We start from the raw sequence: 12,120 nt of genomic DNA on the forward strand, positions 1-12,120 counted from the left end.
AATTGAATTTAATGAAACAAAAGAATCGCACTCACAGTTTAAAAGTCATTCAATGGCGATAAGTTAATCGTACAACGAGACCACGCTGTCTTCATCGGCTACACTTCACTTCCTAATTTCTTTTCTTTTGCCCATCCACTTCCAGAGAGGAGAAAAACGTAATGAAGTCACAGTCGCAGGCTCCACCCAAAATCATCTTTTAAAATGCAGACTTCATGTTATGTCCTATTCCATCAAAATACTTGTGTTTGGCACTAAGCAGAGGGTATACAAAGGTCTAAGGGTAGTATCCATTTGTAAGCAGGTGCTTTTTGTATTGCTGTGTATAATGTGAAGTTTCTGTTGCCTATTATAATGTGAACCACTATCTAGTTCTGTTTTACTGTGCTTTTTAATGGACTGTGTAGTGATGCAGACAGTTACATGCTGCCCGGGATGGGAAGGGGTTAACTGTGTCTAGACTCCTTTCCTGCGGTTTCTGAGCCACATGAATATCAGGGGAGGGCTCAGAGCAAGCTCTTTCACATGGAATTTAGGCTCCATGCACACAGGGAGCTAAAAAAATAGATGGAAAAACAATGTATAAAAAAACACTCAATTTGAGCGCCTTTTTCCTTTTGTGTGCCGGGGGTAAATTGGCTGTTAGGGAGCGGGACGGCAATCCACGTTGTTAATAACCGATGACTTATCAGCTGCCGGCGGGGCTCCCTTCTGACAGCTGAATGTAAACAAAAGAATTGCTGGCAATGAAAATTTGAGAATTTTTCTCAAATTCTAAATCCATACAAGGCCCTCCAGATTTGGTATGCATTTTAAAGGGAACCCATGCCAAAAAAAAAAAATGCTGTGGGGTCCCCCCTCATATCTGGTATGGATTTTGAGGGGAACCACACGCCAAATTAACCACTTCCATACAGGGCACTTACGCACCTTCCCGCCCAAGCCAATTTTCAGCTTTCAGCACTGTCGCACTTTGAATGGCAATTGCGCGGTCATGCTACACTGTACCCAAACAAAATTGGCGTCCTTTTTTCCCCACAAATGGAGCTTTCTTTTGGTGGTATTTGATTACCTCTGCGTTTTTTTTTTTTTTTGCGCAACAACTAAAAAAAGACTGAAAATTGTGAAAAATAATTACGTTTTTATTTTTTTCTGTAAATTTTTTGTAAATAAGTAAGTTTTCTCTTTCAATTACGGGCACTGATATGGCGGCACTGATGAGATGGCACTGATGGACATCGATGAGGTAGTACTGACGGGCACAGATAAGGTGGCACTGATTGGCGGCGCTGGTTTGCGGCACTGATGGGCGCACACAGGCGGCACTGATGGGCACATAGGCGGCACTGATGGGCACTCATGGGCGGCACTGATGGGCACTCATGGGCGGCACAGATGGGCACTCATGGGTGGCACTTATGGGTGGTACTGATGGATACTTATGGGTGGCACAGATGGGCACTGATAGGTGGGCACTGGGCATGGATGGGCACTGTGGGGTGGCACTGATGGACACTGTGGGGTGGCACTGATGGACACTGTGGGGTTGCACTGATGGACACTGTGGGGCGGCACTTATTTTTCCTATGTTGCCAGTCAGTGCCCATTTGCTGCCGATCGGCTCTCCTCTACTCGCGTCTGTCAGACGCGAGTGAGGAAGAGCCGTCAACGGCTCTTCCTGTTTACATCGTGATCAGCCGTGGTTGGACACGGCTGATCACGTGGTAAAGAGCCACGCAGCGGCTCAGAATCCTGAGGACGTCATATGACGTCCAGTCAGGATTCTACAACCACTTTGCCGACGTCAATTTGTCATTGGCGGGCGGCAAGTGGTTAAAAGAATGGCGTGGGGGTCCCCCCTAAATCCATACCAGAACCTTATCTGAGCATGCAGCCTGGCAGGAAAAATAGGCACGAGTGAGTTCCCCGCCCTTCTGAACCATGCCCTGAACATGGGGGCATGTGGCACCTTGTCTCCGATTGATGGGATCACGGGCCTCTCCCCCACAACCCTGGGCCGTGGTTGAAGGGGTCTACGGGCGGGGGGCTTATTGGAATGTGGAAACCCACAGATCCCCCGGCATGTAAATACGTGGTAGTATATAGTTGGTACCTTCACCAAAAAGGTGTTAAAAGTGAGTAGAAACACAGCCGTTTTTTTTACAAATCCTTTACTAAAAAAAAAGTCTCCCGAAGTAGATCCAACGTCTATCACGATAAATGCCAGCCACCAGTCAGGTGGCAGAGCTGTCATGGGGCAGGAACCAGCGTAGACAGCTGGTGTTCATTGTGATTCACATCTACTTCAGGAGGCTTTTTTTTTTTTTTTAAATAAGACTTGTCAAAAACCTTGTCTATTTTTACTCACTTTTATACCCCATACTCATTCACATGGAGGGCAGGATCTGGGGGCCCTCTTCTTAAAGGGGGCTTCCAGATTCGGATAAGACTTGCGCCCACACAACCAATGCCCAGGGTTGTGGGGAAGAGGCCCTTGTGGACAAGGTGCTTTGAGGGGGAGCTCCCCTACCCCCAAAACGCCCCTCCATGTTGAGGGAATGTGGCCTTGTATGGTTCAGGGGGGGGTTGATTTTTGGGGGAACCCCAGTTTTTATTTTGTTTTTGTTTTTTGTTGTGGAGTTCTCCTTAAAATCCATACCAGACCCCAAGCGTCTGGTACCCACTGTTTATTTCTCAGTTTTTCATTGCCAACGATTCTTTTTTTTTTTACTTCAGCTGTCAGCGGTTGTTAAGGATGTGGCGGCCAGATTGCTGGCCTGCTCCTTGACAACCAGCTGTTCACTGGCTGCGGAGGATGCTTGTGGACACCGTTAGGAAAGAAAAAAAAAAAAGAAAAACACTGGAAAACCGGCTCTTAGAAGCGGTTAGCAGTGTTTAGGAATGCCCAATGTTTTTTTTCTCTGGCAAATAGCTTTTAGAGCTGAAGCTTGGAAAACACTTCTAGTCTACAAAAGTGTGCATGGACATAAAGGTTTCCACTATTTGCTTCTAGGGGCAGAAAAAATAGTTGCTAGGACCTTAAAACTAAGCTAGTGTGCATGGAGCCTTACAGAGGAAGATTTGCTGCAACATGTAGTCCTACTGTAGCACGTGGCTCTCTTTAAAGGTCATCCTGCTGGGGTTCTCCCTGAACTATGAACCTCCCAGTATTTGACTCTCACTGTATGGTCTTTGCTCTCTGGAAGGGTATGAGTCTGGGTAAATGTGTGCTGTGCTGTTGAGATGTGTTGCTGAACCTTTATTAAAACTGTTAAGGGTTTCAGGTCTGGTCTGAAGTTACTATAAAGGGGTGCATTGTGGTATATTGCGTATTTCAAAGAACAGGGCCTGTTACACAAACCTGGTGAAGAGCAGGACATGTAGTTGCTAAGAGTAACCAACATAAAGGAAAATTACGGCAGCCAGACAGTAGGATTATGGTACTGGCAGGGGTGACAGATTCACTGTTTCCCTCCTGATCGTTCAGTGCCCCAGCTAACTCGAATTGCATCTATGTGGAGGAGACCCCAGGAACCTAGCCACACACAAGGAAGGAGAAAATCAAGTTAGTTTTTTTCATTAGAGCAAGGGAGAGCTATAATGACCCCTGTCTGTTTTTTTTATTTTTTTCCATTGGGAAAAATTCTCTTCACTTCCTGCCCCATAGCCAAACATAAAGTGAGAGGAAATCCCTGCAAAATAAGGGACTTTCTTGGTGACCCCAGGTCACCAGAACTAGTGTCCCCTTTGGAAGTAGGGATGAGCATCGTATTCAAGTCGAACTCATGTTCGACTCGAACATCGTATGTTCGATCGTTCGTCGAATTACGAATGTTTTGGGCCGTTCGCGCCAAATTCGAGTGGCGTTTTACGGCCCATAATTCACTGCGACATCGCAGCGCATTGCTGGCTGATGATTGGCCAAGCATGCACTATGACCCGCATGCTTGGCCAATCACAGCTTGCAAAAAACGGAGAGCCATAATTGGCCAAATCCAGGGTGGCTTTGGCCAATTATGGCTCAGGGGGTTTACTACATGCCCCACACTATAAAAGGCCGCCTGCAGGTCGGCCTTGTGTAGTGTGTTGCGGTGGTTAGAGACAGAGAGAGAGAGAGAAAGAGAGAGTGTCATTTTTAGTAGGTAGATAAAGCAGACAGGCAGGCTAGTCAGTTAAACTTAGTGTGTGCACACTGCAGAGGACACGGGCAGTACACACACCACGTAGCTTTAGGTGCACACTGCAGAGGACACAGGCAGTACACACCACGTAGCTTTAGATGCACATTGCAGAGGACACAGGCAGTACACCACGTGAGAATACTGCAGCTAGCACAATCGCCTAAATTAGGAAGTGTGGATCTAACTAAACTATTCAGTGTATAAATATATATACACAACACCTGGGTTGTTGTGTGTATATATATATTTATACACTGTATAGTTTAGTTAGATCCGCACTTCCTAATTTAGGTGATTGTGCTAGCTGCAGTATTCTCACGTGGTGTACTGCCTGTGTCCTCTGCGGTGTGCACCTAAAGCGACGTGGTTTGTACTGCCTGTGTCCTCTGCAGTGTGCACCTAAAGCTACAAAGTGTGTGTACTGCCCGTGTGCACCTAAAGCTACGTGGTATGTGTACTGCCCGTGTCCTCTGCCGTGTGCACCTAAAGCTATGTGGTGTGTGTACTGCCTGTGTCCTCTGCAGTGTGCACCTAAAGCTACATGGTGTGTACTGCCTGTGTCCTCTGCAGTGTGCACCTAAAGCTACGTGGTGTGTGTACTGTCTGTGCTATTTTTTTCAATGATTTTCATCCATATTGCAGGGACCAGACATTACATTAAAGCCGCAAGCAGTTTAAATTACTTTTTTCTTATAGTAATCTCATTTTGTGCACGGACAGTTTTAAACACGTGCCACTTCACAGGCATACTATAGACTCCCAGCAGGTACGATATTTAACCTCTTGACCACTGGGCACTTAAACCCCCTTCCTAACCAGACCAATTTTCAGCTTTCGGTGCTCTCACAATTTGAATGACAATTACTCAGTCATACAATATTGTACCCATCTGAAATTTTTGTCCTTTTTTTCACACAAATAGAGCTTTCTTTTGGTGGTATTTGATCACCTCTGCGGTTTTTATTTTTTGCTCTATAAAAGAAAAAAGACTGAAAATTCTGTAAAAAAAAATAAAAAAATCTAGTTTCTGTCATATTAGCAGGTTATTTCTCACACACAGCATATGCATACTACAAATTACACCCCAAAACACATTCTGTTATTCCTCCCGTGTATGGCGATACCACATGTGTGAGACTTTTACACAGCGTGGCCACATACAGAGGCCCAACATGCAGGGAGCACCATCAGGCGTTCTGGAGCACCAAGGCCAATTCTGACATTTCTCTCCTACATGTAAAAATCATCATTTATTTGCTAAAAAATTACATAGAACCCCAAAACATTATATATGCTTTTTTTTAAGACCCTAGAGAATACAGTGGCGGTTGTTGCAACTTTTTATCTTGCACGGTATTTTCGCAGCAATTTTTTGAACGCGTGTTTTTAAAAAAAAAACTTTTGTGCTTAAAAAAAAAAAAAACAGTAAAGTTGCATACTATGAAAGATGAAGTTATGCTGAGTAAATAGATACCCAACATGCCACCCTTCAAAATTGCACACGCTCGTGGAATTGCGCCAAACTTCACTACTTAAAAATCCCCATAGGCTATGTATTGCAAGGTATTGGAGTATTGTGGGTATTGTGGGTATTGCAGAGTATGGGGGGGGGGGGTATTGCAGAGTATGGGGGGGGGGTATTGCAGAGTATGGGGGGGGGGTATTGCAGAGTATGGGGGGGGGGGGGTATTGCAGAGTATGGGGGTATTGCACAGTATGGGGGGTATTGCGCAGGGAGGGATGGCTGGATCTGTGACTGCAATTGTCACAGATCCAGCCCACAGTGCTGCTGCTGCCACCCGCTCCCCCCCCTCTCCTCTCACATGACGCCGGTTTGTTTACAAGTGATCGCTCCGTCATTTGACGGAGCGATCACGTGGTAAACGGCCGCTATCAGTGGCAATTTACCGCGATCCGTGATGTGCCGGGTCTTCTAGACCCGGGGCTCAAGGATGATTCCAGGAGCATGCCCCAAGGGGCGTGCGAGAGGATGATTCTGGGAGGACGTCCCAGAACAACTTCACCACGCTGTAGACGTATTTTCTCTATAGCGTGGTGGGAAAGTGGTGAAAGGATTTTTTTTTTTTTCACTTTAACCTCCCTGGCGGTATGATTCTGTCTGGAATTACGTACCAAAAGCGGTACATTTATTTTGCAAGGAAATTGGCGTTTTATACTGTAGGCCTGTAATTTTTAGAAATAACTCACTTAAATCTGACCAAGCAAGAGTCTTGTAGGCATCCCGGGTATGATTTTTTTTTTTTAAAACAAAATTATAAATTATAATATAATAAATAATTATAAATAATTATAACAAATAATAATATAATTATAATAAAAATTATTCAATAATGTAATCAACTCAAAATCACTGAAATTTGCAGTTGCAGAATTGTCGCTGTCATTATTTTATTTTTTTTATGACGAATTTCCCCGCAAATCGCTATCGCACAATTCTGCAAGTGATTATAATTTATTATCGCTGTTTTCTAGCTGATCTAAAACCATTTTTGACATAAAGGGACACTTTTGGACAATCTACAGTTTTTAGGCAGAAATGACATTTTTTATTATATAAAAGTACATGCAGGGCACTGGGCAGACCACTAGGGACAAGGGGGGGGTGTATTTTTTACATACAGTACTGTAATCTATAAGATTACAGTATACTGTATGTAATGTGTTTGTTTACTTTTTTGAATTTGGCGCCGTTCTCCGTCCCCGTGCGTCGTAACGTCGCAGGGAACGGAGATCGGCGTCACACGGGGACTGTGAATCGAGCGAGGAGGTCCCGCTCGCTCACACAGCGGGTGGCATCGCTGGATCCAGGGACAAGGTGAGTAAACCAAGCCTGTGGATCCAGCGAAAGGTAAGCCCGTCCAGCCCGAGCGCGACTCGGGTTTGCCGATCCAAACATGAAAAACCAACCCCGAGTCGCGCTCGGGTTTACCGTCAGGGGGGTTAAGCATCATTAAAATCACTGCTCCATAGATGGCCCGCATTACTTATTACTTGAAAACATGCAACACAGGCAGATGCATGCCTTATTTCCCTGTCTATCCATATGCTGTGTCATATGTTCCTGTATGCTGTATGCAATCTTATTTTTTCAATAAAAAGTTATTTGAGAAAAAATATCACTGCTCCAAAAAAAACGACCGTTTTTAAAACTTTTTTTTCCATTGATATATGTTTCCTGGGGAAAGACCCGGGTTCTCAAAGACGTTTTACGACAATAACTTGCATATTAGGCTTTAAAATTAGCACATCTTTGAGGTGTTGGGGGGAGCAGTGTATACACCGCTTCTCCCCCGCCCCTGTTTATTGAAATGAATGGGCAGCGCTGCCGAAGCGCCTGCAAAGCGTTTGGGCAGCGGCACTTTTCGGATGCTATTATCCCTTTCGTCGGCCACTAGTGGGGGTGTAAAAGCACCCTGCTAGTGGCCGAAAAGCACCGCTAAAATGACGGTAAAGTGCCGCTAATACTTTACTGCTAACCCCCCCCGGCCCCAGTGTGAAAGTAGTTTTATACTTATAAGTGATGCTCGCATGAGTTTGCGCGGTTTCATAGCAGAACCTGTATTCTATGTTTGGGAGTGAGATTATAGGAAAGCTGTACTAGTGGGATGGAACACAAGTTTAGCAGTGTTCCCTTCAAAATGTCACATATCATGAGTGTGGTGTTCGCAGCAAAGCCTCAAGGCTATAATACAGATGCACCGGGTGTATAGCTCACTTCTAAGTTGGGTTGCTGCCTTTAAAGCGGTTGTATACTCGCAGGAAAAAAAAAGACAAGAAAAACCTGTAAGGCAAAGGCATAATGAGCTAGTATGCAGCTCCCTCACAATTATGGGGGCAGTTGCCAGGGCTGTACATGTGACGTTTTTCCTTCATTAGATTAACCCTTTCACTTCCAGGCCCTGTGCTCCATTACACTGAGATGGCCAGAACATTTTTGCAATTTTTCCTTTTTATTTTTCACTTATAGCTTTCAGAGTTTGTAAAAAGAAGGTGCTACTGATTTTTAAGGTCCCACGATATTTGCGCAAATGTTTATCTAAACAATATTTTTGCAAAAAATACACTCAAATCCTTACTTGCAGATAAAAACTCCAAAATTTCTACTAAATATAAAAGCTTAACCTGTATTGAGTTAATAAATAACAAATATTTGTAATTTTTAAATTGCGCCTTTTTTTCAAAATGGTGAATATCGAACAAACGCAAACATTTACATATCCAATTTTCTCAAATCTGAAGCTTTTCATTGTTCATTTACAGCTTTAAGAATTTTTAAAAGACCTTCCAAGCCATATATTTTCTGAAAGCACATGACCTGTAGAATAAGAAGAAGTTGCTACTGGGTTTTTAGACTCTGCGGTATTTGTGCAAATGTTTATCAAAACAATACTGTTGCTAAAAATACACTAAAACCATTATTGACAGATAAAAACACACAATTTTACTAAACTCCCCCCCCCCCCCCCCGAAACCATATATTTTCTGAAAGCATATGACCTCTGGAATAAAAATAAGGTGCTACTGATTTTTTAGTCCCCGCGGTATTTGCACAAATGTTTATCAAAACAAGATTTTTTCAAAAATTACACTAAAACCATTATTAGCAGATAAAACACAGCTAATTTTACAAAATTCCTGCTAAATTGCAACTAAATATAAAAGCTTAACCTGTACGGTTAACAAATATTTGTAATTTTTACATTTGCAAAATGGTAAAAATTGAACATATGCAAAAATGTAAATATCCAAATTTTTAAAAAAATCTGAGGGTTTTCATTTTTCCCTTACAGCATTCAGTATTTGTGAAAGACCCCCCAAAATATATTTTCTGAAAGCATAGGACCAGTAGAATCAAAAGAAAGTGCTACTGATATTTAAGGCTCTGCAATTTTTGCACAAATGTGTATCGAATCACTATTTTCACACAAAAAAAAACACTAAAATCCTTATTTGCACACATAAACATAATATAACTTGTATAATTCCTGCTAAATTCCTACTAAGAGAAAGCGTTGCGCTCAAATTAATACTCTATGTATGCTCAAAAGATATAAGTGTACATATGACCTCCGTGTTATACTTAATAAATTAATTAAATTGCACACATAATATGAAATCTATGCAAATGATTAATCAATGTGATAATATAACGCAATCATTGACTGAATAAAATTGTGTTATTCAAAATTTGGACAAGATCCAAAATAATATGTGTAGGTTGAAAATGCATCAAATGAATATAGTGAATAAATAACCAATATTATATAAATTAATATAATAAATACAAAGTGAAGCACCAAAGATGGAAATAAACCAAAAAAGTGCTAGTTAACAAATAAAAAATAAAGTCCAAAATTGATCCACTGTGATAAAAGTGACTCTGTATATAGTTGTCTGTAGGCAATCCACCACCATGAAGATCGAAGGCTTACCAGACAAGATGGACCCAGCAGGGCATATGCCTGAAGGATCGAATGAACTTGTTGGTGTAACACACCCAGGAAGAGGTACAGCAAGCACAGCTTCCAATGGGGCCAGGAAGTGAGACCAGGTGACGATATTCCACTATATTGACATCAATGGGTATCCACCATAGGTTTAACCACTTCAATACCTGCCCATAGTCATTTGACGTCCACAGATGGGATCTCCCATCCTGGGTGGACGTCATATGACGTCCTGGGCTTTGTGGGGGGATATCTGAATAATTGCCTGCAGCTAGAGGTCATCATTCAGATATCATTTGTTAGTGCCGGCGATTCTGTGCAACATAAGAACGATCATAGCGGCGGTTCCGCCGCTTGATCGTTCTTATAGGCGGCGGAAGGGGACATCCCCCCCCTCCCGCCGCCATCCGGTGCTTCTCCGGGCTCTCCCGTGCCTTCGGGGGCTCGGGAAAGAATCATCCGGCGCAGGCAGGAAGCATCGAGATGACTGGTGACCAGATGGAGGCCCGGGCGCGATGTGATAACGTCACTCCCGGGTACCCGTAAGTAAACAAAGCCGCGATTGCAGCTAGTAAGCAACACTAATCATGAAATCGGTGACATTTTTTTCACCGATCTCATGCTTTCCAGCCTGAAGGAGAGATGCGGGGTCTTATTGACCCCGCATCTCTCCATAAAGAGGACCTGTCACACACATTTCCTATTACAAGGGATGTTTACATTCCTTGTAATAGGAATAAAAGTGAAAAAAATAATAAAAATTTAAGAAAAAGTGTAAAAAAAAAAATAAGTAAAAAAAGAATAAAAAAAAATTAAAAACGCCCCTGTCCCCAGTAGCTTGCGCGCAGAAGCGAACGCACACGCAAGTCCCGCCGACATATGTAAACGCTGTTTAAACCACATATGTGAGGTATCGGCGCATGCATTAGAGTGACAGCAACAATTCTAGCACTAGATCTCCTCTGTAAATCTAAACTGGTAACCTGTAAAAAAAATTCAAAGCGTTGCCCATGGAGATTTTTAAGTACCGAAGTTTGGCGCCATTCCACGAATGTGCACAATTTTAAAGCATGACATGTTAGGTATCTATTTACTCGGTGTAACATAATCTTTCATATTTAAAAAAAAATTGGGCTAACTTTACTGTTTTGTTATTTTTTTAATTCATGAAACATTTTTTTTCCCCAAAAAAAGGCGTTTGAAAAATTATTGCGCAAATACCGTGCAAGATAAAACGTTGCAATGACCGGCGTTTTATTCCCTAGGGTGTCTGCTAAAAAAAACATATATAATGTTTGGGGGTTCTGCGTAATTTTCGAGCAAAAGAATGAGGATTTGTACATGTAGGAGAGAAGTGCCAGAATAGGCCCGGTATTGAGGTGTGTATAAAAGCCCTGTATTGAAGTGGTTAAGCAACGTTACTTCATACACAATTCTCCCAGTGTAACATATGTTAAGGAGAGAAATTGGGCCACATAGTATAATTCCATTTAAAAAGTGGTCATTTATTAAATAAAATATAAAATGGTCACTCACATTTGAGATGACAAGTAAAAGCAAATAGGGTCAAAATAACGCAGTGGCATCAGCAGAGCCCTTCCCGACACGTTTCTCCTAATAAGGCATCATCTTGGGTATCCAGATGGACCATTTTATATTTTATTTAATAAATGACCACTTTTTAAACGAAATTATACTATGTGGCCCAATTTCTCTCCTTAACATATGTTGCACTGGGAGGATTGTGTATGAAGTAACGTTGCTTAAACCTATGGTGGATACCCATTGATGGCAATATAGTGGAATATTGTCACCTGGTTACACCAACAAGCTCATTCGATCCTTCAGGCATATGCCCTGCTGGGTCCATCTTGTCTAGTAAGCCTTTGATCCTTATAGTGGTGGATTGCCTACAGACAACTATATACAGAGTCACTTTTATCACAGTGGATGCATTTTGGACTTTATATTTTATTTGTCTGTCTGATGGATCGGATGAAAATGGACAGGTGGTCTGTTTTCACCCGATCTCCCTATAGAGGGTGGTGGGACTGTGTCCGTCTCTCCTCTGCACAACGGAGCAGAGCCAAGCCAAGCATCAGCGGGGGATTAGCCGACCGATCCTCTACTGAACAAGCGGATTCCGTCCCATGGAGGTGCCTGTGTGAAAGGGGCCGTGATATGATTTTTTTTTATTTCTTTTTTTCACATTCTGTTTATTTTTTAAATAGAGGGGGGGGCGGGGTCTTTGGAGAGACATCAGGGGTCTAAATATACCTCTAGTGTCTCTTTTTTTAGACAAAGGGACTGAAGAGTTCTCTGCAGGTTCAGCTGAAATACTTATGAATGGATCGAAGCCTCTGATTAGCGTCTTTCATCTATTCATAAACGGTGGCATAGTAAACACTGTTTATTTTGCCACAGTGACAGCGGAACTTATGAGCAATCGTTACCGAATGTATGTTCAGCTA

General features: G+C 42.6%; 1 protein-coding gene across 1 annotated transcript in view; it reads left to right on the forward strand.

The window, feature by feature from the left end:
• Nucleotides 1-12,120, forward strand: part of GPSM1 (G protein signaling modulator 1) — a 582,328-nt gene that overhangs the window by 188,678 nt on the left and 381,530 nt on the right. The gene's annotated exons all lie outside the window — the stretch shown is intronic.

The sequence above is a fragment of the Rana temporaria genome, chromosome 9 (assembly GCF_905171775.1).
Source record: "Rana temporaria chromosome 9, aRanTem1.1, whole genome shotgun sequence".
In the NCBI taxonomy this organism is placed as follows: Eukaryota; Metazoa; Chordata; class Amphibia; order Anura; family Ranidae; genus Rana; species Rana temporaria.